General features: G+C 40.2%; 1 long non-coding RNA gene across 1 annotated transcript in view; it reads left to right on the top strand.

Moving 5' to 3' along the window:
• The window catches only part of LOC140895318 (uncharacterized), a 200,309-nt gene extending 186,716 nt beyond the window's left edge, over nucleotides 1-13,593 (top strand). The window contains exon 4 of the long non-coding RNA XR_012154168.2: nucleotides 13,552-13,593. This is a non-coding gene — a long non-coding RNA (uncharacterized LOC140895318). The remainder of the gene's footprint in view (nucleotides 1-13,551) is intronic.
• The last annotated feature ends 6,748 nt before the right edge of the window (nucleotides 13,594-20,341 follow it).

Raw genomic sequence — 20,341 nt, 5'->3', positions numbered from 1 at the left:
AATCCTGTAGCAGAATTTTCCAATGCACTTTTATTACAGGAGTGTTTTCTAAGAGAGTCTTTCTTAAATCCTATGAATGGCTTTGTGGAACAGGATGGAAATGACTATTTTGGACACAGTAATTCTTTCTTATCGGCTTGCAAATCACCAAGAGGCAAAAATTATTTTGTTCTCTGATGTTGTACGCTTGAAACCTTGAGTCTAATTCTCTGCTTCTTTGCATCTCACATAGGCAAAATTCAGTAGCACCATACACCTGGTTTGCATTCACTTTGCTCTGGTGCAAATGGCTACACAGGATCAGGGAAGTGGGGAACGCCCTGACTGTAATCTAATTCTGAACATACTCAATGCTGGGGATCATTGGTCTTCATGGAATCAGATACCATATCTGAGGAACTGATAAAATATATTGCGACTTAACCGAACATTTTTAAAACCTAATTTGGAATAGTTTGTTGTTGGTTGTTGTAGCACCTCAGGGCCGCAATTGAGACCAAGACCTCCTTGTGCTTGGTATTGTACAAACACACAGTAAGACATAGTCTCTGCCCCAAAGTGCTTACAGTCAAAACAGACAAGGCAAACAAAGAGCAGGAGGGGAACTGGGACAGAGAGGTGAAGTGACTTGCCCAGGGTGAAAAATCAGGTCAGTGGCTGAGCTCGAAATAGAAGCCCCAATCCACAGGCCAGTCCCCAATCCACTGCCTCTCTAAGCATAGGCAGGGAGAGATTTTATGATAAAGGCTCCGTGAGCTGCAGAAGTGTTCCCAGTCCTTTCTTTATGGTTGGAGAATTCAGTTAGCAAGTGCCAACCAAGCTGCCCGTCCCATCCCTGCGCCAGCAATTTCCTCAGAACAATGCAGATTTGTATCTAGCATTAAGAAACATGTAATTTACATCAGTTGTAAAGCAATGACCATTCAGAGAGCGCTTTTATTTTCTAATGACAATTATTTGAGGTTTCGTCTTTGTATGGTGATTAGCATCATTACTATAATGCAGATGTATATAGTGTCACAACACTATATTTTACAAAATCCACTTATGACTTTGCTTCTCTGTCTACCTCTTGAGAGTAATAGTTCCAGAGTATCCATAATTTGTGCAAATATGGCACTCCTTACAATCTCTATAATTATGGATCATTTACATAATACATAATTTTTAAAACCCCACTGCCAGCTAGAAGGGAAAACCCATCGGAAGCTGCAATGTCATTGGAAAGATATATCTGAAGGCTGTGGGAAAGTACCATTTTTGTTTATCAGATTGTACATTCACTTAGAACAGTGGTTCCCCAAGTGGGGCCCTATGGGAGTTATGTAGGGGTTCACCTCTTTAACCAGGTCCGGAACGCTCTGGAAAACATTCTGGCACTTTTGTCCCATGGAGGACGCCATTTTGTGATTTGATCCTAGTTGCTACCACAATAAAATAATAAATACTAATGCCACATGTTTCCAAATAGGATTGTCCCATTAAACCAGGATTTATGGTTTACCCATAACATGATTTATCTATTGTTTGGATTACTTATAATCCAAATTGCCTTTGTGGTCCTTCTATTGAAAAGTACTTGAATTTTACATGAATTTTTCTAATATTATAAACTCCTGATTTTGTACCAGTTTTGGGTTTCCCACGGGCCTTTTGTAGAGTCAATGTTTACCTGCGCTAGGAAAATGAGATATATTTGCCTAAAATCCAAAGCCTACTCTTAAAGGGTATGTCTACGCTACACAATGAGGTCGAATTTATAGAAGTCGGTTTTTTAGAAATCGGTTTTATATATTTGCGTGTGTGTCCCCCCACAGAAAATGCTCTAAGTGCATTAAGTTCATTAACTCGGCGGAGTGCTTCCACAGTACCGAGGCTAGAGTCGACTTCCGGAGTGTTGCACTGTGGGTAGCTATCCCACAGGTCCCGCAGTCTCCGCTGCCCATTGGAATTCTGGGTTGAGATCCCAACCTGATGCGGCTAAAACATTGTCGAAGGGGTTCTGGGTACATATCGTCAGGCCCCTATTCCCTCCCTCCCTCCGTGAAAGCAAGGGCAGACAATCATTTCGCGCCTTTTTTCCTGAGTTACCTGTGCAGACTCCATACCACAGCAAGCATGGAGCCCGCTCAGCTCACTGTCACCATATGACTCCTGGGTGCTGGCAGACACGGTACTGCATAGCTACACAGCAGCAGTAATCCATTGCCTTGTGGCAGCAGACGGTGCAATAGGACTGGTAGCCGTCATCGTCATGTCCGAGGTGCTTCTGGTCGCCTGTGTGAGGTTGATCAGGAGTGCCTGGGCAGACATGGGCGCAGGGACTAAATTTGGAGTGACTTGATCAGGTCATTCTCTTTAGTCCTGCAGTCAGTCCTATTGAACCGTCTTATGGTGAGCGGGCAGGCGATACGGACTGCTAGCAGTCGTACTGTACTTCTGCCGAGCAGCCATGAGATGTGGATGGCATGCAGTCCTTCTGCACCGTCTGCTGCCAGCCAAAGATGTAAAAGATAGATGGAGTGGATCAAAACAAGAAATAGACCAGATTTGTTTTGTACTCATTTGCAAACTCCCTGCCCCCCATCTAGGGGACTCATTCCTCTAGGTCACATTGCAGTCACTCACAGAGAAGGTGCAGCGAGGTAAATCTACCCATGTATCAATCAGAGGCCAGACTAACCTCCTTGTTCCAATAAGAACAATAACTTAGGTGCACCATTTCTTATTGGAACCCTCCGTGAAGTCCTGTCTGAAATACTCCTTGATGTAAAGCCACCCCCTTTGTTGATTTTAACTCCCTGTAAGCCAATCCTGTAAGCCGTGTCGTCAGTCGCTCCTCCCTGCATCAGAGCAACGGCAAACAATCATGCATCTGAGTTGAGAGTGCTGTCCAGAGAAGTCACAATGGAGCACTCTGGGATAGCTCCCGGAGGCCAATACCATCGAATTGAGTCCACAGTACCCCAAATTCGACCCAGCAAGGCTGATTTAAGTGCTAATCCACTTGTCAAGGGTGGAGTAAGGAAATCGATTTTAAAAGCCCTTTAAGTCGAAATAAAGGGCTTCATCGTGTGGACGGGTGCAGGTTTACATTGATTTAACGCTGCTAAATTCGACCTAAAGTCCTAGTGTAGACCAGGGCTTAGTTATTTTAATTTCAGTGAAACTTCATTTGTATAAAGGAGCAGAATTCCCCCAATAAATGTTGTTTAAAATGTCTGCAAGCAGTAGGACTTGGATCTTCAAAACAGCTCGGGGGAATTAGGTACCCAACTCATATCCGATTTCAATGGGATAGGAGCACTTGGCTCTTGTATTCTTTTACAAATCCCAGCCTATATATATAGTATCCTTACAAAAAAGCAAACAAAGAAAGACAGTGGACATGTTCTAGAAGTGCTTTCCTTGTAGGATATTATGCAATTAACTATAATGCATCAAATACAAAATATGAAGATTACGAAAAGGCTGTGCACATGTGGGGGTTCTAATGACACCCAAACGCTGTCATTGTTATTATCTTCATTTCCTCAGAACTTCTTGGGAAGGGATGTCTACCTTGATAACACACAGCTAGGCTGTATATTTTCTTTTCACTGTCTCTGAACATTATCTTCCATGGCATTAGCAAGAGCAGACCCTGGATCAAAGATAATACCATCTGCAGAAGTAATGGTGACTCTAGGCATGACCCCCACAGGTGGGATATAAGCAATACTAAAATACGTGCTTAAGAGCTGTGCAGGATCGGAGCCAGAGCGCTCAGTAGGTTCAAGCCTCAAAAGGCTCATCACAGATAAGAAAAAGGGGAGATTTATGCCACTGCAAAAACATTTTATTTGAATGCCCTCAATCACATTGGTGGATGACCTCAAGGGCAGGGAAAGGCTGCTCTGCATAGGGTGTGTTTTATGTCTGATCCCAGAAAAACCACATAATAATTTTACTGGACTTTGTCACCGGAAATAGGTTCCAAAGAGAGCAAGACAAAACTAAGTCTTGGAACAAAAAACATCTAGCATTGGTTTATGTATTCTTCTGTGGGAAACCTCTTGGGCTTTGCTTTTAGTCAGTGCCAGGGTATGGAAATCTAGCTTTTGGTAATGAAAACCATTATTTATGCAACACTTAGACCGCAACACTCATTAACTCAACAAGATGAAGACTGTTCCCCAGACGATGGAAGTAAGATTTCCAGCGTATTGTTGTGCCATTCCTTTGCTGTTTATGCAATGGAAGATGTTTGCATATTACATTTATCACAGACAAATATGGGATATCAGATGTAGTGGCATTACTTTAAAATAGAATTGGAAAATTTAACTAAATATGCTCAGCTCCAGAATACTTTTGACTTTCCAAGTTAAAATTCCTGTAACTTTACAAGAATGTGGTGTGATGTGAAAGTAGGTGACTCAGGATTGGTAAAGGAATACAACATTTCTTAATCCTAGATAACTAATGCAAATCAAAGCTAGCTTGATAGTATCTGAAAATCATGATCACGTAAAGTTATTTTGCTGGACTGTGTGAAAAGAGTTGCTGGTCTAGTTCCTCATGAAAAGGTGAATATTTCTGGGTTTTTTTTTAAATCACAACTGAAACTAAGGAACACACCTTTTAAAAAGCCTAGCATGCAAAATTTGCGCATGCAAATGCAGCCAAACATGTGTTACATAGAAGATAACTTCATGGACCAGGAATCTAACTGGAGGAGAAGCCATTAATCATCAACTGGTTAGATCTGTTTGTAAATGACCTAGCATACTTTTGGCAGAATGAAAGAAAAAATAGTTATCAATAGGAAAATAACCAAATGAGAACCTGCAAATAATAAGGAAGCTTGGTATGAATCATCATGAGGTACTCAAAGTCACCATACTAAAGACCAGGCTAATTGAATTTAGTAGTAGAGTGGTATTAGATTTTAGGAAGGCAAATTCTGAGGAATTTATTTTGTTTTATTTAAATAAGAATCTAATAGATAATGAATTAAGAAATCTAGTGAGTAAAGTTCAATAGAAGGAAGGATTAAAATCCATTAATGTGGAAGAAGACTAGGTAATCCTAAAAGACACCACAATTTAGGTAAAGCAGACTGTAATTCTGGTCTTATATGTAAAGTAAGATTTTGATATATGGAGTGACAAAAATGTAAATTTCTAAGCCTTCCAAGATGATTTTTTTGCCAATTTTTTGGATGAAAAGGATGAGAAACAAAGTTCAGAATGTAATTATGGATCTCCTAAAGAGTTGAGGGCTTTTGAACAAAGTGTTCTGCCTTCAGTACTGTCGGAATGCCAGCGAACACTACGGCTTGGACTCAACAGCTCCATAGACCCCGCTCTGCACCCCTTCTCAAAGTAGCAAAGGCACGGTTTAGCCCATTGTTTGTTAAAATTGAAACAGCTCCACTGCCAATTATGTCCAGTGTACTCTGGAACTGAGACCTTTAGTAGGGGACTGGTGAACCAGGGAATAAAATAAGCTTTTTGGAGCAGGGACTGTCTTTTTGCTTTGTGTTTGTATAGGACCTTGATTAGGGGACTGGAACACATGAGTTATAAGGAGAGGCTGAGGGAGCTGGGATTGTTTAGCCTGCAGAAGAGAAGAATGAGGGGGGATTTGATAGCTGCTTTCAACTACCTGAAAGGGGGTTCCAAAGAGGATGGCTCTAGACTGTTCTCAATGGTAGCAGATGACAGAACGAGGAGTAATGGTCTCAAGTTGCAGTGGGGGAGGTTTAGATTGGATATTAGGAAAAACTTTTTCACTAAGAGGGTGGTGAAACACTGGAATGCATTACCTAGGGAGGTGGTAGAATCTCCTTCCTTAGAGGTTTTTAAGGTCAGGCTTGACAAAGCCCTGGCTGGGATGATTTAACTGGGAATTGGTCCTGCTTTGAGCAGGGGGTTGGACTAGATGACCTTCTGGGGTCCCTTCCAACCCTGATATTCTATGATTCTATGATTCTATGACCTAGCACAATGGGACCCTGGTCACTGCTTTGGGTTTGTAGGCACTGCTACAATAGAAATAATAGTAAATAGCAAACCCTACACAAATCTTTGCCCATTTTAAGGACTGAAATGCTGCTGAAAGAATGTTAATGTTCTGAACTATTTGGATGCATGTCTTTTCATTTCTTGTGTCTAGAGCCAGAGGTGGCCAATCACAAGAAGAAAGCTTGTTCTTGAGAAATGTCCAGCCTAACTCAAGCAATTTGACAAGTAAGAATGAGCAGTGAGACTTTTGGATGCTTATGTGAACCTGAACACTGAATCATGTGATGTCCTCCCATTTCCAACACTGAGCATGCCCGAGTACTTAATATTGTGGACTCCACCTCAGGCCTCATAATTGCTTTCTTTTCCTGTTGCTCTCGACGAGACAAATCCTTGGCGGGGGGGGGGGGGGGCGAAATGTCACTCCCCTAACTCCAATGGTGCTATCCCACTTTCCACCAGTGGAGGATCTGGCGCAAAGTGTACAGCTCTGAGAGAAAGATGGTGCGCCGAGGTGTAGTGTGGGAACCTGCCAAGTTGAGTTTGGATTATTGTTTTTGTCTGAAATACGCTATAGTGGTAATTTATTTTTTTTTAAAAATAACTTAAATTAAAATAACAGTAACCTCTCAGAGAGACAAGATGGGTGAGGTAATATCTTTTATTGGACCAGCTGACACAGAACTCTTCTCCTTCTCTCTCTCACCAACAGCAGTTGATCCAATAAAAGATATTATCCCAGCCACCTTGTCTCTCTAATATCCTGGGACCAACATGGCTACAACCACACTGCGTAGTAACTTCTCAATCCTCTGAAATAACTTAGTCTGGGTTTTCACAGGGCCTTATGATGTTAGGCAGCCAAATGTCACTGAAAGTCACCTGACTATTGTGACTGGCTCCCTTGACAATCTCACCCTAAGTAACAATGCCTCTGCAAAGCATGGTGAAGTTAGGCTAATAGCCATTGTCATGCTATCCAATTGCAGAGTCAACGTTGGAAAGTTTTTAAAAGCTGACACCATACAGAATAATTTAAAAACTCATCCGCTCTCGAACTAGCTAGGGTTTTTACCTGCTTGTAGAACAGATTAACGCAAGAGTACTACTACACCACCCACTACACAGGGGCTGCATAATCGGCCAGATGCTGCCCACACTGCAGAGACACACTAGTGCAAGGACATTCCTAGGCTGCTTAGCTGAAGCGCACCTGTGCTTCATTACTTCTCAACCAATACTTTGGTTTGTTTGTTTACTTTCTGCATTTGTAGGACATTTTAAAGATAGGGGTCAGATCCCCAGCTGCAGTAAATCCACATAGCCCCGTTGGCTTCAGTGGACCCAGGCTCCTTTATACTAAGTGAGCTACTAGCCTTACACTCACAGTACACTCTCTGATATCAAAGCATTAATTATTTAAAATATGTACTTTCTCCCTGCCATCAGTGATACTGTAATCAAGCTTCTGTTGGTTATTTAACCTTCATGATCATGCCCTGCCTGCTCTTTTAGGGTTTTACATGTTTTGGGGGAAGGTCCTGCTAGCAAAACAGTTTACTTAGAAGCTACTGATATTACAACATCATCAAGTTATTGATGCAATAGTGTTTACTCAGCCCTTCTTTATCCTCCACTGTGTTCCACAGAACTATTCACATGTTTAAAGCTATGCAGATGGGCAAGAGTTTGCAGGATCGGGGCCTTAGTATGCAATGTTACTGGGCAATAATGTTATGGTGTAACCACAAACCTTGATTGTCTGTTTAATATCTCAGATGTTTCAATTTGCATTTCATTAAAACTTGGCAAAAGGTTATCAACTCAGATCCAAAATTCTCACAAAAATTGTTCTAATATGTAAAGTAAGTTTTGATTTATGGAGTGACAAAAATGTAAATTTCCAAGCATTTTAGATAATTTTTATTGCCAAACTTTAGACTAAACTGACATTTAAAAAAATGCAATGTTCTGTTCTTTATTGTGGAGTAAAGACTTTGGAAATTGAAATTTTTTACTCACATTTACAAATAATTCTTCCTAGGAAATATATAATGTGTCTCTACTGATGGTATCAAGAGGAATTTCTGTAGTAAGTAAGAATAATTTTAATATGAAGGATGCAAAGGCGGTGGTATTTTGACTGTGGCAGAGCTGTCTGTGAAAAGCTCTGGAACAATATTTAATATCCCCACAGAAATTGCCCTTGAAATTATCACCGAATACACAGTATTCATTTCAAAGGGCTTATTGTATTATAACATTTGACAAAGCATTATTATGTAATATATACATAATATTTCAAAAAAGGTGATTGATTCCACAGTAAATATACCTTTCCATCCATTGGAGTCAGAGGATTTACTTTGACTAATAAGGAACATAGATTTACTACATATTATGTTTACTGTTGAATATCGAAATTAATGGGATGCATATACAGCATATACATAATTAAAATTTTAAAGGAATTACAACAGGGAATTTTTTTTTAAAGGAATTACAACAAGGACTATACAACAGCATCCTATTGTGTGCACATCATATTGAGTAGAATATACAGCACAGTAAGATTAAGGTTGCTACATCATCCTAGGTGTTAACATTGTACTGGGCTCAACCTAAATATTAATTTCACTAAACATTATTTTCTACCTCTATTTATAGATTTATCTCTTTATATGGGGAATGGGGGGAAACAATTTGGCATCTCTTAAGAGAAGCAACAGATGATTCCTGAAGGAGGCCTGGACAGATTAAAACAGCCCTTTCAAAGGATATTTCACAAAGGATGCACCTCAGACAGATCCTTTAGCCAAGTCACTAAATACTCTAGAATTTAATGTAATAAATGTACGTGACATCCACAACTGGACGTCAGGAGTGCAATTAGCCAGAATGAAGTCTGCATAAAGAGACGAAAAGCCTGGCTGGACAGTAGCTGTCTACCTGTGAAAATGCAGGTGTGATGATTCTTGGGGTATGGAGGAACTGAGTGTCATCTCGTTACCTCCCACCTCTAGCCAGAGGCAATCTGGCCTGTGGTGACTGAGTACTAACTCCTCAACGCCACCAGCCTTTCAGCCACTTAAGCTGGGCTACGTCAGCCCTGTCTTCACAGGTTGCAGGTTAACAATAGGTGCACCCCAGTCCCTGAATCCTTTTGAAGTATTTCCCTTTGATATTCAGCCCCTAACAACAGTTACTCACAGAAATCCCAGATTCTCTGCCCCTAAAGGACCAGTGTACCACAGTTTTATCTTATACAGGAGCAGTGGCTGAACACACAGCAGTTCTGAGCACTTATAATAACACAAAAATAGGTTTATTTAAGAAAGCATGGAGAGGTAACTAGAAACAAGAGAGTGTGATGGAAAAAATGGTTACGATATACAGCAAAATCATAAAATGAGAAAGAGGGCCTACCCTTATTAATGGTTACTTTTCATGGCTAATGAAGTAGGTTTCTCCCCCGGCAAAGTTCTGTTGCAGAGCTGGTGGCTTCACAGGAACTAGGATACAACTTTTTACAAAACACCCTTGCTCAACAAGATGTCTCCTCAGTGAATGGATCCAGAGTGAATTCAAACTGGAACAGGTTCAGAGAAGGGCTACTGGGATGATCTGAGAAATGGAAAACCTACCTTATGAGAGGAGACTCAAAGAGCCTGGCTTGTTTTACCTAACCAAAGAAGACTGAGAGGAGATATGATTGCTCTCAATAAATACAGCAGAGGGATAAATATCTGGGAGGCAGAGGAGTAATTTAAGTGGATACAAGAACAAATGGATATAAACTGGCCATCATTAAGTTTAGGTTTGAAATTAGACGAAGGTTTCTAACCATCAGAGGAGTAAAGTTCTGGAACAGCCTTCCAAAGGGAGCAGTGTGAGCAAAAAACCTCATGGGCTTCAAGACTGAGCTTGATAAGCTCATGGAGGGGATGGTATGATGAGATAGTCTACTATGGCATGTTGCTGATCTGTGACTGCTAGCAGCAAATATCTCCAATGGCTGGTGATGGGACACTAGATGAGCAGGGCTGAGTTACTGTAGATAATTCTTTCCAAGGTGTCTGGCTGGTGGGTCTTGCTCACATACTCAGGCTCTAACTGATTGCCATATTTGGGGTCAGGAAATAATTTCCCCCCCGGTCACATTGGCAGAGACTCTGGAGGGTTTTCTCCTTTCCCTGCAGAATATGGGACATGGGTCACTTGCAGGTTTAAACTAGTGTAAATGGTGGATTTTCTGTAACTTAAAGTCTATAAATCATGATTTGAGGACTTCAGTAACTCAGGAGCAGGTGGGTGAGGTTCTGTGGCCTGCGATGTGCAGGAGGTCACACGAGATGATCATGATGGTCCCTTCTGGCCTTAAAGTCTCTGAGTCTATGAGAGTGCCTTTCCGCCCTCTGTGTTATACTGACCCAGTCTTTTGTCTTTATTTATAGGTGGGATGATTGTCTGTTGTAATGTTCCTTTTTTACTTCCAAGTGGCCGCAATTATTTGCAGTTGTCTCTGGTGGTTTTCCACTGAAAGTCTTGGGATGGAGCAAGGCTAGACAATTGAGCCTTGCATTGTATCACTGGCTAACCAGGGTCTGGTGATAAATCCCTCCTGCTTGAATGGGCCATCACCAAGTCATATTATCCCTTGGTAACTAGTCCAAGTCCAGAAAGCAGACTTTCAGCGTAGATACATTATTCCTTAATTATTACCTGTACATACATGATTATGAATCTTGAGAAGTTACAAAGTTTCTCTAGATACCTTGAATGTTACTCTTTATGGCTAAATATACCACAAGACCTGTGTTTGGTATAGGGAGTTTGTCAGGTCTGAGATGAGAGTTGCTTGCAAAGAACAGCGGGACCTTTGTCACTCCCTGTCACTGCAGGCCACCTTGACAAATGAATAGATATACTGTGTGTCCAGTAAGTGGCAGTGTATGTAGACAATGAAGAAAAAAAGACCTGAAAGAAATTCCCTTGACAAACAATAGCACCAACTATGTGGGCTTGGGGGGAAATCCTAGCCCATTTGAATTCAATGGCAAAATTCCCATTGAGTTCAATGGGCCCAGGATTTCCCTCCTGAATGATCTTTTCCTCAAAAACCAAGAATAAACGTGACTCTCATTTGAGGCATACATTCCATTGTGCTTATTTTATTTAAGTTTTTAAAAATTAAACTGACTTAAGCACCCATCCTGCAAATAATTATGCCTGTGTTTAACTTCATGCATCGTGAATAGTCCCATTGAACACAACAGTGCATATAGTTAAGAATGTGCCATAAGTTTTTGCAAGATCAGGGCTTAATGTTATGCAATAAAGCCCCTGTTTACATGGAAAGAAGACTATGAAAGAATCATTGGGATCACTCAGCTGACATTTGCCTCATCGCTATTATTATTAATAGTAATATTACATTTCGTAAAACGCATAAAAGCACCCCCAGCATGACCAGTGTGTTCAGAAGAAAAGAGTCCTTTGTCAGCTCAGTTTCCATTAGGGCCAGCAGCTTGTTCTTCTGTACTGTTGTGTGTTACTTATTATTTAACATGTATATTGGGATAGTGCCAAAACAGCACAATGGAGCCCCAGCGGGCTAGGCGCTGTATAACACATAATAGTATCCGTAACTATAGTTAATTTAGATCTCAAGAAATCTTTCACATCGAAATTAGAAAATTGATACCTCTTTCCAGCTAACATTATTTGTAGTTTTGCCTATGAAAAAAAAAGTAAATACCGAATTTACAAAACAAAAACCCTGAAATTTAAATTTAATTTTCAGAATTTCATTTCAAAGATCCAAAGCATTAAGATAAGTTTTCCATACAGTTCTGCTTTGTTGATGTTTATATACATAAAACAGGCAGCAGGGGGAGTGATGGGAGGGAGGTGTCTCTTGGCTATAATCACGTTAATTAAAAGTCTGAATTTTGCCAGTTGCATCATCTTGAGTATCTTTTTCTACCAAAAGATTTTCTGTTGTGATGTTAATTTTAAATCTTGTTAAATTTTGACATTTCATGCAATTTAGCCAGCTATAAGCCATCCCATTAAGTACATTGTTCTGGAGGGAAAATTTAATGTAATGTGGATTTGTTCCTTTTTATTGTAATATGGGGAAAAATTCATAAATGGGACACTGCAAAAATTCCTTTAATTAGATCAGCTCATAGTGTAAGTCCCAAGGGGCCCAACCTTGCTGACTTTACCCATTGGCACTGTTCACCTGCATAAGGCCTGAAGAATTTGATTGAGAGATGCCCCAAATTTGTTAATTAAATAGCCGTCCATTTGTATTTGGTACTTAATACTGACTAGAGCTGTTTACCTGCAGCAGGAAATTTTGACTTTTCAAAATTTCTCTCCATTCCCAGCTGGAACAAAAAACGTTGAAATGCTATTTCAAAAACCGAAAACATCTGAAGTTTTCAAATCTGAAGGGATGAAACAGAAAAACTGACATTTTCAATTGAAGACAAAATTTCATTTTTAATTGGTATCATTTTGATTTGAAATGGGATTTTTTCCTTTTGAGTCTCCCAATTGGATAATCAAAATTTTTTGTTATAATTGACACTTGTTTATGGAAAATATCAAGTGTGAAAAAAGAGGCTTTCCAATGCAAAAACTGATCAATCAAAAAATGCTGATCAGCTCTAATGCAGACACTCTGAAGCACAAGGAGCCCAGACACCAATAGAGATGGGTGCTGTTCTAAGGATCTAGGAACACAGAGACAGAATACTCTCCATGGGGGAGTTGTTATGGTTTCTAGTTCTGTTGCTGTTAATCTGGGTGCAGCATCCCTGGAGAGGTTTATTTGAGTCCAGTGGTTAACATACATCAGAACAGGAGGGGAAGCCTCCCATTTTTATAGTTGTCATCACAGATTTCAATGTGATGTGGCACAGCATCAGTTTGGGGTGACAGAATGCAGCAAGAGGAGGGGAATGGGGACAAGAGGAGAAATGTATCCAAAAGCAGTTCATGTACCCAACTAGATCTATGGTGCTGATATTCCCCACCCCCATTTCTATGAATCCCATCATTTGGACTTCTCCAGAATGAAGAATGTTTAAGGCTATATATATATATATATATATATATATATATATATATATATATATATATATATATATATATATTCTAATCTGTGAGAGTGTGTGTGTGTGTATATATATATATATATATATATATATATATATATATATATATATATATATATATAAAGAAGGAAAGAAAGAAAGCTAGGGATTTCTCCTCTAGAAATGTCTGAAATACCAGATGCTTTTTCCTGCATTTTAAAAGATTTCAGACATTAGAAAATTTAGACTGAAAGCAAAGTTTGTGTGTTTTGTGGCATTCACCTGCCTTTCCCTTCAGAAGGGAGAGGAAAACAGCAGGAACTGGGGGTCATCTCCTTACTCACCGTACCAAGGAAGGAAGAGGACCAAATGAATCTCTGGAACAGAACAGACGGATAGGTCTCATCCAAGCTTCTCCTGTCTCCTTCCCCCGGCAGGTGCTGCTGCTCCACCTACTGGTGCGAAAGGTTGGGATCTCTGGATGGTTCTTAATCAGGCTGCTCCTACGTCACAGTCTCCTACATGGTGGGTGCTCACTTCATCACCAGAGAGCTGGGGAGCAGAACTTTCTCAAGTGAAGGAGAGGAGTGGAAGTTATGCTGATCTCCCTCTGGACTTTGAAGACATGCTGAGTTTTGAAGAGCAGCTGTTCTAGTTAGTACAAGTAAAGAGAATCCATTTCAAAATTTGTGTGTATATACTGTGTGTATGTAAAAAGAAAAGGAGTACTTGTGGCACCTTAGAAACTAACCAATTTATCTGAGCATAAGCTTTCGTGAGCTACAACTCAGGTGCCACAAGTACTCCTTTTCTTTTTGCAAATATAGACTAACACGGCTGCTACTCTGAAACCTGTGTGTATGTACTATCCTCTGTGTGTGTGTGTGTGTGTGTGTGTGTGTGTGTGTGTGTGTGTGTGAGAGAGAGAGAGAGAGAGAGAGAGAGAGAGAAAGAATTAGGAAGGGAATCATTTTTATTTTATCAGCAAAAAGATAAAGAATGTTCAAACCCTCACACATACACACACACAAATTGCTGCAATACATTATTGCATGGACCCCAATACTGCAAACACTTATTCACTTGCTTAATTTCAAGCAGATGAATACTCTCACTGACTTCAGCAGGGTCCTCTGATGCTTAAATACACGAATAAGTGTTTGCTGGATTGGGGCTGTGATCTGTAAAAGTAAAGTTTGACTTTCACTGACATACAAATCACAACTGGAATATCTTATGTGCAACTGAGCAAAAACAATCTTGAACCCTAGTCTGTCCAACTTTTTTCCATATCAATGGGCTTTATTGCTAAACCTCCTTTATTACTTTTTTGAGCCTGTGAACAAGGCTATTACATTAGATAACCTTCTTACATGTGATCTGCTTAAAGTAAAAGGTATTTTCAAAAACTTAAAAATCTTGCATCTTAGTTACTAATCGGTGAAAACTAGAACCTCAGATAAAATTTCAGGGACTTCAGCTTTTAAATCTGGGTATATAAACCCATGACTTCTGGTTCCAGGCCCGATCCAAAACCAGAAGAGGCCTATTTTTCCATTTGGGTTTAGGCATGGCAGAAATCACATGATATCAACTGATCTGATGAGATTTTGCCCTGGGTGAGCTTAAAATCTCATAAATAAGGGTTGTGAGATTTCAGCTGCATTGAATCTGAACCTGAACCAAAACTGTAGCTACAATTTGAACTCAAACCCCAAACCTTTGCCTAAATCTAATCCAAATCTACATACTACTTCCTTGGTTCACCTTTAAACCATTGGTAACATGAGTGTGAGGTTTAGATACAAGCTAATTTAATAAATCGATTGCATGTGATAATGCACCCAGTTACAGCCGTCCAAACTGATAATCTATCAGTATGGACATTTTGCTATGATTTGGTGATGTCTTTGTCAGCATATGGTGAGTACTGCATGCTGAATTATTGTTTGCATTATTTCATAAACAAAAGAATTACAGTTTTAAGAAAGATTAGTGTGCTTTCCCCTATATTTGCGTTAATTATAAGTACACTGTATCCAAGTACTGATATAACTTTATTGTGTAGAAGTCTTCAAGGAAAACAGTATTTTTGTGAAAGATGATTGCAGTTTCAATAGCAACTCCCTCTTATTACTTAAAAAACATATATTTAGCCAGATACCATGAACACTAAGTTTAGTTTGCTTGGCAGCACTTCAACCAGCTCTTTTATAATCTTTGTATTTAACAACCCAAATAAGCCGTAATTCGCTGGACATGCTGAGCAGTGACTATACATATCCTATGTTTTAACATAAAAGTATAAAATTACAGAGATTTCATCAATTATTTTCAAAAATGTAAATCCATTGAAATGGTGTAGAAGAGAACCACATTGGCCTTCATTACATCTGAAATCAAAAATTGCTGGGAACCAGGAAAAAAAAATCTGAAAAGAACTTGTTCTTGGTGGGGGGGAGGAAATAGCTTTCCTCCTTGCTGCACTGAATGAATTCAAAAGAAAATGGCTAACGCAGCATTTCTTAATAACAAACCTATGGTGCTTCATACCCTTTCATCTTTAAAATTACAAATGTAAAATCAATGTACTCTGGTTTATCACAGGATTGCTTGAACCCATGTGTCTCTTTATCTCGGACAGCGTACGTAGTCCCAAAGCCCCCACTACTGAAATTGTGTGGCCACCTATTTCCAGGGTCATCCAAATCGAAGAGTGTGGCAAACTTCATCTTACCTTCCGTTAAGATCTTCTCATCCATTCAGGCAGAGCTGGGAGGAGTTATGGGAAAATGTGGGGCATTGATCTTGATCAAATGTGTTTATTATTTTCCCTCCTGTCTCCTTCACAAAGGAGCATGTTTTGAAGACAGCATCTTCAAGTGGCCCATCAACGAGGACAATAGACTGTGGAAAGGCTTGGCGTTCCTGGGGATGCTCCATACTGCCACTGAGTCATGGGTGCTGTGATACTACTGAGTCAGGTGGTCTTGTCACCTGATACTAAACATTACCTAGAACTTCTTGTAACTTTCCACTGGAAGGGAAGGGGGGGGGGTCAAGTTTGGGAAACAAAGGATTCCCACCTTATGTAAATCCTATTCAAGGGTGAGGAGGAAGGCACATGGGATTCCTCCTCTCCATAGCCTGTCTGCCCGAGAAGAAAGACTGCTAAAGCCACCTGAAGGGAACGAGAGAGTTGAAGAAGGCTCAGTTCCACCTAGGAAGAGCTGGGATTGGCAGCTTGGTGAATCATAGAAGATTAGGATTGGAAGAGACCTCAGGAGGTCATCTAGTCCAACCCCCTGCTCAAAGCAGGACCAACACCAATTAAATCATCCCAGCCAGGGCTTTGTCAAGCCAGGCCTTAAAAACCTCTAAGGATGGAGATTCCACCACTTCCTAGATAACCATTCCAGTGCTTCACCACCCTCCTAGTGAAATAGTTTTTCCTAATATCCAACCTAGACCTCCCCCACTGCTACTTGAGCCCATTGCTCCTTGTTCTGTCATCTGCCACCACTGAAAACAGCTGAGCTCCATCCTCTTTGGAACCCCACTTCAGATAGTTGAAGGCTGCTATCAAATCCCCCCTCACTCTTCTCTTCTGCAGACTAAATAAACCCAGTTCTCTCAGCCTCTCCTCATAAATCACGTGCCCCAGTCCCCTGATAATTTTTGTTGCCCTCCTCTGAACTCTCTCCAATTTGTCCACATCCTTTCTGTAGTGGGGAGCAGAACAGACTGGAACAGAAGAAGAGCTCCAGGAGTGGCTAGAGATGCCAGACCTGAGTATGAGCTTTTATGCTGTGGTGATGGACTTTATTTTGGGACTTTGAAGATTGTTTTTAACTGTTGGTTGTTTAACTAGACCCAAGCCAGGATGATGATAGCCACAGGAAAGCATTTGTGAACTTCATTAAGAAGCCGAGATAGCTCAGTGGTTTGAGCATTGGCCTGTTAAACCCAGGGTTGTGAGTTTAATCCTTGAGGGGGTCATTTAGGGATCTGGGGCAAAAATTGGGGATTGGTCCTGCTTTGAGCAGGGGGTTGGACTAGATGATCTCCTGAGGTCCTTTCCAACCCTGATATTCTATGATGAAGCCCTGAGAGACAGGAAAACTGAAACAGGCCTCTGCAGAATCACTTGAAACCAGCAGGGAATGCTACAGGGCATGCACATCCTTTTACATCAGTGTAACTTGACAGCGTGGACTCTCTTATATTGGTTTAACATTGGTTATCAAATTTAGCTTGTTCTCATAAATCTACCAATGCAAGTTCAGTAGGTATAATCCAAGTTTAAACTGAGATGGGTTTTTTTCTGAGAATTTATTTTCTGAACGGTGAATTCACAGACAAATGCAGTTTTTAATTTGATTTTTTTGTGTGGCATTGAAACTATTTGTGAATTTGGATTGAATTTGGCAAATACTTCTGGCAGAAAGAATCACTTTTTCTACAAAAATAAAAATCAAAATGGTTTGTTTCAGGGATTTTGAAATGAAACATTTTGACTTTGTTTCAAAACATTTCATTTTGACCATTTTGAAACAAAATGTTTAAACATCATTGGGAAATGGTATTTTATTTTGAACACTTCCTTTTGAAAAAAGAGAACCCCCCAAAAAGGCTGAAGAACACCCAAAGCAAGAACAAAACAAAAAATTTGTTTTGGGAAGAACAAATTTTGGTCATCTTTTTGTTTTGGTGAGTAAAAAACAAAAAAAATTCAATTTCAGTTCCAAGCTGATTTTTTTTCTTCCCTTTTCTTTTTGGTTTGGGGGGAGGCCTGAATCAAAATCAATTATTTGCTCAGCTCTTCTCCAGATGCTGTTCATCACACTGAATGCTCATTTCACTGAATTGTTTGTTCTTTATAAACACAGAGCAACTCCTGCTTTTTATAGCGATATGTCGTGAAGCAACGTTTTGTAGAAATAAAAAAAGCCCACACAGTTGGACGGATGAAATGAAAAACTGGGACATTTCTCCTGAAAGAAATTCCTGGGACACTGAGCTATCATAGGAACTAGGTCTGTCCCAGTATAAGTGGGACATATGGCCACTTTAAGGATGATAGGCCAAAGCCATGCTGTCTCTCCCATAAATGCCACTGGTGAAAGTACTTTTGTGTCTGGCATGAAAATAAGTGAGAGCCATGAGGTTCTGTGAGGAAAGAAAGTATTTGGGGTGAATGCCAGAGGGCAGTTGTGCAGGTCAAGCTCTGTTAATAACAATCACTCTGATATAGCATCTCCTCCCGAAAGATACAAAGGTGCCCTTTATTAATAGGAATGATTGAGCCTCACAACATCCCTTTGAAGTGGGTAGTAGTATCTTCATTTGACAGATGGAGAATCTGATGCAAAGACCTGGCGTGAATTGCCCAAGGTCACATAGCAAGTATGATGGAGACAGAGCAATGGAACCCTCCTATCGAATCCCAGTGCCATGCCTCAGCCAGGGGCACATGCTTTCTCTCGAGCACTAGAAAGGAGAAGGTCCCTTAAGGAGGAACTGTTGCAGCATTGACAGCGTGTGCTGCAATACCATTCTGTGGTGAACATTATGGGTATGTAGAGTATGAGGGGACAGCAGGCTGTTGGTGGGGAGCCCTCCCTGCTCCTCTTTGATAATATGATGAGGGCTCTGGAATGAGGACAGGGTCAGCTGCAACTGATTGAACATTGACTGCCAGTGTGTCTTGACACTTTAGTTTAAGGACAACTGCCTAGAGCACCTTACAATGTTCAGTATACAGAGCAAAAGGTGACAGGTACACAGAAGCAAAATGTATGCACCTTAAATGTATGGGCTATGTCTCTCATTACAAAATGACTTTTCTGCTGATGGATATTTCCTACAGTGTTTGTCAAACAGTAGGTTCATGGCTTAGTCAGGGACAAAGTTATTAAGGACATAAAACACCATCTGGATGATGCTAATAAACATAAAACCTAACCTTCAGATACACTGTTGCAGTGACCAGACCGTGCCAGACCAGATTACCCTCTGTTTGTGTTAAAATCTGAGCCCTGGTCTAACCCTTTTGGCTGCCCAAGCCTCATATATCTTACTCTGAAAACCTAAAATGCAGTTATTCCAATAAGACAAATTAGTGCTCCCTCCCTGTCATCTTTCTGTCTTAAAAGGATTGGTTTCCCAATTAAGTTTCTTTTTCTGTTTCTAAACAGTTGGCTTGTTTTAAAACATTGATTTAGGATTTCTGCTTGGTAGTATAGTTGGCAATTTGTGTGGTGAGGGGGAAAAAAAAGAAAACCTCATGCCCACTGAAATGTAAAAAATGTATGGGGACGTTTCTGAACTTGTTTTTACAAGAAAATGATGGGCTTTTCCACAAAAAAAGAAAAAAACCCTCTGTGTGCTATATGAATAATGTACTAAGCCGTTCAAGACTAGATTCCGATCCCCTGATTTCTGTTGAATAGTCCTTTACTACCTGAGTGCTCCCTCTGAAATCAATGGGACCTCTTGTGGAGTAAGTTGCTACTCAGAATGAGTAAAGGATCAAGATTTAATGGCCCTAAGCCATTAAATATTAGAGCTGGTCAAAAAATTTCCAGTGGAACATGTTTCCACCAGTAAATGCAGTTTTGTTGAAACTGAAATGTTTTGTGGGAACGTGTCAATTTTGACAGATTCTTTGATGGAAAATTATTGAAATGAATCATTTTAACTTTCTTGTTTCATGTTGGTGCGGTAAAATATTATTTACATTTTGCTCAGTCTTGTGTTATTCTCAAATATGAATTTTAATATTTTATATGATTATGTTTTGACTTAATTGCAGTGAAGCATTTTGATATTATTGAAACCAAACTTTGGAATCTCTGTTCCTCAGCAAATGTCAAAATTTGGACTTGTTAGTCTGACTTGGGACTTAAATTTCAAAATGTTGAAATTTCCCACAGAACAGATAATTCCGTTTTCTGACTAGCTCTATCAACCACGTAAATTAAAGCTGGGATGACCTAGAACTCAGCCCAGTTCCACTCTGCTAGTAAGGTTTGGGGGAGGTGGGGTTGTGCAGCAGGGGAGCCTGGAGAGAGAGACTGTCCATGCAGCTGCCTAAGGATTGCAGAGTTGGGACAAGGATCTCCTCAGATTCCCATCTTGTGTTACCTTACTGGGCCATGCTGTCTGCACACTCTGCATGTCTACTGGTCCTGTTGTAGGGAGCACATGTAGACTCCTCAACATCAG

Source organism: Lepidochelys kempii, chromosome 11 (assembly GCF_965140285.1).
Source record: "Lepidochelys kempii isolate rLepKem1 chromosome 11, rLepKem1.hap1, whole genome shotgun sequence".
In the NCBI taxonomy this organism is placed as follows: Eukaryota; Metazoa; Chordata; order Testudines; family Cheloniidae; genus Lepidochelys; species Lepidochelys kempii.
Note: the sequence above shows the minus strand (reverse complement) of the source record. Positions and strands in the feature narration are given on the sequence as shown.